This window comes from Myotis brandtii, unplaced genomic scaffold (genome assembly GCF_000412655.1).
Source record: "Myotis brandtii unplaced genomic scaffold, ASM41265v1 scaffold1260, whole genome shotgun sequence".
NCBI lineage: Eukaryota > Metazoa > Chordata > Mammalia > Chiroptera > Vespertilionidae > Myotis > Myotis brandtii.
In genome coordinates this window covers 113,875-119,874 of record NW_005354426.1, presented here as the reverse complement: position 1 = coordinate 119,874, position 6,000 = coordinate 113,875, and the positions used below count along the sequence as shown (strand labels likewise).

The following is a 6,000-nucleotide window of genomic DNA, read 5'->3' as shown; positions in this document are numbered from 1 at the left end:
TGGTGTACAGGGAGATATTAGAATAAGTTTAATCACTTTATCAGTCATTGTTTGTATCACTGTTGTTTTTATATCATGTTTCTGTTGTTTTCATATCATGTTTTTGTTGTTTTTATATCATGTTTCTTGTTATATCCTTTTGTTACTGTTTTTTTACTAATAAATTTGTATATTATTTTCATATACATTTTACTAATTTCCTTTCATCTCTCACACTTCTATTATAGAGCAAAGGCAAATAGCAATATTAAAATATCTCCATTAATTACCTTTTTAAAATATATATATATATATTTTATTGATTTTTTTACAGAGAGGAAGGGAGAGGGATAGAGAGTTAGAAACATGGATGAGAGAGAAACATCGATCAGCTGCCTCCTGCACACTCCCCACTGGGGATGTGCCAGCAACCAAGGTACATGCCCTTGACAGGAATTGAACCTGGGACCCTTGAGTCCACAGGCTGATGCTCTATCCACTGAGCCAGACCGGTTAGGGCAATTAATTCCCTTTTAATGTGCACGAATTTCGTGCACCAGGCTACTAGTCCTACATAATAAAGATGTAATATTCAAATGATAGTTACGTAACGACTGACCGTGTAACGACCGGATCACAGATCAGCAGGAGGGTGGGGCAGCGAGCTACAAGCGGGCGGCAGAGAGCTATAGGAGGGGGCAGGGCAGCAAGCTATGAAGGGGGTGCTGGGGGAGAGAGGGGACAGGATGATCTACAGGAGGGCGGGGCAGAGGGCAGAGAGCTACAGGAGGGCGACAGCGAGCTATTTATTTGTGCACAGGGCTGCTATATAATAATAAGAGAGCTATAGGAGGGGGCAGGGCAGCAAGCTATGAAGGGGGTGCTGGGGGAGAGAGGGGACAGGGGGATCTACAGGAGGGCGGGGCAGAGGGCAGAGAGCTACAGGAGGGCGACAGCGAGCTATTTATTTGTGCACAGGGCTGCTAGTCTATAATAATAAAAGTGTAATATGCTAATTAGGCCTGACGACCTTCTGGACAAAGCCGCGGGGCGGGGGGGGGGGGGGGTCAAGCCCCTTGCATGAATTTCATGCATCGGGCCTCTAGTATTGAGATATCAGTGACGTTTGAGTGAGGTCTGTGGAATAAAGTGCAACTAGTAATGTATCAATCATAATTTGGGGGAATTGTAGAGAAGAACCTCTTTATTTATGGGAAATAAATGCTGTTAATTGGAGTAATGGGACAGCCTATCTGCAGCTTCTTCTCAAATGGTTCAAGAGAAAATATTCTTTGTTACAACTTTTCTGTAAATTTGAGATTGATTCAAAATAAAATAAAATCCTCTCCAAAAAGTGTTTAAAATTAAAGCTAAGTTGTTCAGCTTGTTTGCATGCTGCTGTGCAGTTAGAACCAGTCCATCTTGAAGCAGAGGCCATTGGAGACCTTAAGCAGAGCAGTTTCAGGGCAGGCAGAGGCCAGAGTTAAATAGAAGTTGAGGATGAGACTGGTGACAAATGGAAATGATACACATGAGCAGCTTTTTTAGGAGTTTAGCTGTGGAGGGAGAAGAGGGTCCCTTAGAAGGAGAATCATAGTGAAGGATCTGGAAACAGTGATATACTAAGGATGTCTGAAAAAATTAACTTATCCTAAATAGGGGAGAGCTTGGAGAAGTTTTGTCTTCAGATATTTAAAAACCTTGCAAGTCAGCGAGGGGAATAAAAGGGGAGAAAAATGGAATGTAATATCTTAATCAATAAAAAAATATATTAAAAAGTAAAAAAAATAAAATAAAATAATAAAAACCTTGCAAGTCAGATGATTTGTTTGTTTTTGTTTGTTTGTTTTAGAGGGATGAATTTGCAACCAGTGTTTACAGAGAAAATGGATTTTGACTCATCATTAGAAAACCTCTTGAGCTGTACAGCAGTTGAATAATTAGTTGCCATGTGAGAAGTGAGCCTCCTGTCACAAAAAATGGAAAATGATAGGTTGGAAAGTAGGTGTTCCAGCCCAGTTCCTGGACGTGACTCCTTTATTGATTTAGGGATGAGGTTAGATGGACCTCCTGCTCCCACCCCATTCTCTGAGTAGGAATTCTTAGTCCTTTCTGAAATATTGAGTATAACAGGAAATTACCAGTTTTTGAGGTTTGTCTTTAATTTTTTTGTTTATTGTGCTTACGACAAGTGTAGATAATTTCACATTGCAGTGACCAGTATCTCATTTGGTTCCTTAGATATTACTCTGGATGATTCTGAGTAAAACTGTGGGTGTGTTACCGGTGGGGAGAGGTCCTCATCCCCACCTGTTGCTCGTGGGAGTGGATTCCTTGCAATATCCCAAGAAAAAGAATTTTCTGAAACTTGCGAGAGAGGATGAGATATTGTAGAAAGCTTTATTTCTGTGGAATTACACCCCTGAAATTCCAAGATCCCATTTCTCTTAGTCCAGTCATAGAAGAAGTATAGTTGGGGCTTCAGCAGAGCTAAAATCAGAGCCAGTGTCCAGAATTTTCTTTCCATGTTGGAGCCAAGTCCAGTCCAGCATCAGTCCATTTGTCCATTGCATGTGGGGTTGGCGAATGCCAGGAAGCCAAGAGTCAAGAGCAACAAGAGAGAGAACTCCTTTATTAGGAGATTATGTATTCCCAAATTTTTGCAGGCTTTCATTGGTTCCATCCATTTTGACAAATCCGTGGTTCCCCAGGTTTGACTGACAGGTACTTTCCCTGGTCACCCCAGCTTCACTGCACATACGTCTATCCTTTATTGGACCCCTCCCGCCAGTGATCTACAGAGAATGGGCAGGTGGTTCCCTGGGGGTTGCAGTTGCAGCTCCTGGTGAAGCTGCCCAAATGACCTGCCTGTAATGTCTGGCCTTCTCTTTGTTCCTTTTCTATTGTTAATAACTAGTTAATTACAACAGTATCTGGTGGGACACACACACACACACACCACACACCCCACACACACCACACACACCACACACACATGTGCAAGCAGGCCGTGTCCATTATGCTGGGAGAGGGGTCTTTTGTACATTGACGATCACAGCAGCTCAGGAGAGTGTAGGATTGCTTGCAGGGATTATCTTTTATGTTTTCCTACTTTTTCTTGGAGGCTGACTTTTTAGAGACAGCATATTTAGGAGTGAGAAGGGTAGGGACAGTAATGAGGCAGGGTCCCCCATGATTTTATATTCATGAAATATAGAAAACTGACATTTTCTTATGTATTTAGAAAAATACGTTGTCAAAGGAGGAAAAATAGATCAGTTGTTAGCAGGTATGTGGGAAAACAACAGTAGTGTTGGTTCTTGTGGCCTACAAATAAGTAATGATTGTGCAGGATGGAGGAAAGGAAAGCAGAGAGAGGCTAATGCGGCTGAGGATAACGAGCTTCTACAGAAGCTCTCTGTGGCCACTAGGAGAAGGATTCTGTGCCTTTTAAGTGTCTGCTGAAAGCATGGCCCTTCATAAAATCACTAAAACATTCCATTCTCTATAAAATATGAAATAGAAACTAATATAGTCTTGCTGCTCCTGTTTATCTAAAGATATGGCTTCTGGTTTTTTCTTATGGATAATTTAAATAAAAATTAAAATGTTATTTCTAAGAGTCTGAACAATTTATCATTAGCAAACTAGAACTGATCCCTATTTAAAATTTTTAATTGATTTTTAGGGTGTAGCACAAATATGCTTTCTTATAGATTTGTGAAACAAAAACGTGGGTATATATAACAAAATTGATCCACAAAATTAATCAGGAGATTTCTGGGGTCCAGGAGGTTGGCACAAAACCCTATCAGAGATAGCATCTCTTGATCTGTATTTTAGTTCTGTATTTCTCTCTGATCTCAGAAATAAACCTGTGTTGAGTTGCTAAAAATATTTCCTCTTTCAGCATGTTCATACTTAGTTGTTGAAATATGTGAATCCTATATAATAAAAGGCTAATATGCATATCGACCAAACAGCGGAACAACCAGTTGCTATGACGTGCACTGACCACCAGGGGGCAGACGCTCAATGCAGGAGCTGCCCCCTGCTCAGGCAGAAGCCCTGAGCTGGGTTCACGGCTGGTAAGCGCAGTGGCGGGAGCCTTTCCTGCTTCTGGGGCAGAGCAGGCCTAAGCTGTCTGTCAGACATCCCCCGAGGGCTCCAGGACTACGAGAGGGCATAGATGGGGCTGAGGGACACTCCCCCCTCCCCCACAAGGGCACAAATTTTGTGCATTGAGCCTCTAGTAAAAATATAAGCTTTGAAATTTAATTTTGCTTATCAGTCATACCATACATTCCCTAGGAATTTACTAAATAAGAGAACATAGAATCAGAAAGGTTCTAGTCCTGAAAATGTTTGTCTTATTTTTAAATAAAATCATGGATAATAATATAAATATCTAAGAACTAAGGAATAAATAAGTAAATTATGATGCATCAGCTAAATGTGTCATAATTATTGTGTTTCCATTAAATAAAAATCATGATAAAACTAAAGCAAAAAGTGTATTTACAATATGATTATAAACATGCAGAAATTCACATGCCTAGGGACAAAGACTGGAGGGAGATGAGTCTAGAATGTTCAAGGTGGGATTGGCGGTACACTTCCCTATTAAAGCCATTTGGCATAAATAAATGTAGATTTTAAAAATGAATATGGCCGTGAGTTGGGAGTTTTGCCAAGGAATAGTTTGGAGCATGAATTGGTGGAGTGACAGTTCTGTTGTGTCTAGGGGAAGTGCAGGCCTCTGCCCCTGCCTACCATGCCCACAGGTCAGCTGCGCTCCACCTCAGCACCAGTCTAGCTGCAGTGCATGCCACAGGAGTGGGTCCACTTCCCTAAATACTCCCACTCAGGGTCCCTGACTGTCTAGTAACTGAGCGTGCTTAAATGGTTACATGTTTACTATTTGAGGTCAGCCAAGTTAAGATTTCACAGCAAAACTTACTCCTGAGATGATATGTTAACTATTCCACCCTTAGCTTCATCCAGACTAGTCACCCTCATCAAACTTATTTTCTGCTTCAGAACCATTGAGAGCAGTCACCTGGACTCTCCTCTGTAGGTGTCCTTAGAGTTGCAGGCATAGGGATCTCCCATTCGCTGGCTGAGATTTCCTTTATCTCAAATGGAGCTTGCCTGCCAGATTGTCACACACCGGCTCCTCACTGGCTCCTGTGTTCAGCAGTAGCTTCAGTGTCTCTCTGCCGCTCACTTAGGGAGGAACTCCCGGCACTGTGTCAGCCCCTGTCCTCCAGCTGCCATCTGTCTGCCTCTGCACCGTCTCACACCCTTGCTCTGCTCCAGTTACTGTCCAGAGGTCCCTAGTTGTGTGCTTCCAGCCCTGTCTCTGCAGGGCAGCGTGAACCTCTGCAGAGACTTGTTCAGAACGTGAGTCTGACTCCCTGACCCCCAGGTAGCAGGTGAGCGCCCCTTAGTCGGGGGTCTTCTGCCGTCAGGTTCCAACTTGCCTTCCACACAGCACCAACTCTTTTCTCTCCTGTAGAGTTTTGGAAGCTGTGCTTCTAGATTAGTTACATTAAAAAATTATTCTCTGTCGCTGTACACAAAATAGCAAGGGCATGGTGCTACACGGTGAGTAGGAGTTTGAGCACCAAATTGTCTTATTTGACAGAGTGCATCCTGTTGGGGAGATGGGTTGCTTTTAAAACGTGCTTGCTTAAAGTATTATTAATTGTTAAAATAAAAAAGGACAAAACAAAAAAGAGCCCTATCTATGGCAGTAGATTGTGTCCATGTGCACATGGTTAAATACCATTTTGGAGACAAGAGACAGAAAGATGAGGGGTGGAGTGTTGCGGTGGGGGGCGGTACAGCCTGACATTAACCAAGGAAGAGGAGGACAATTGGTGGTTGTTAAAGTTTCTGTTCCCTTTATATTCTTTATCCTCAAGTTACAACACCCCCTCACCCAGTTTCTTTAAAAAATGTGATACTTACTGAGGTTTGTTTGTAGGCCTCTGCCAAGACATTGCCCAAGCTTCTTTC

General features: G+C 42.3%; 1 protein-coding gene across 1 annotated transcript in view; it reads left to right on the top strand.

Annotated features, from left to right (window-relative positions):
* The window catches only part of PTPDC1 (protein tyrosine phosphatase domain containing 1), a 60,336-nt gene that overhangs the window by 31,310 nt on the left and 23,026 nt on the right, over positions 1-6,000 (top strand). The window lies entirely within an intron of this gene.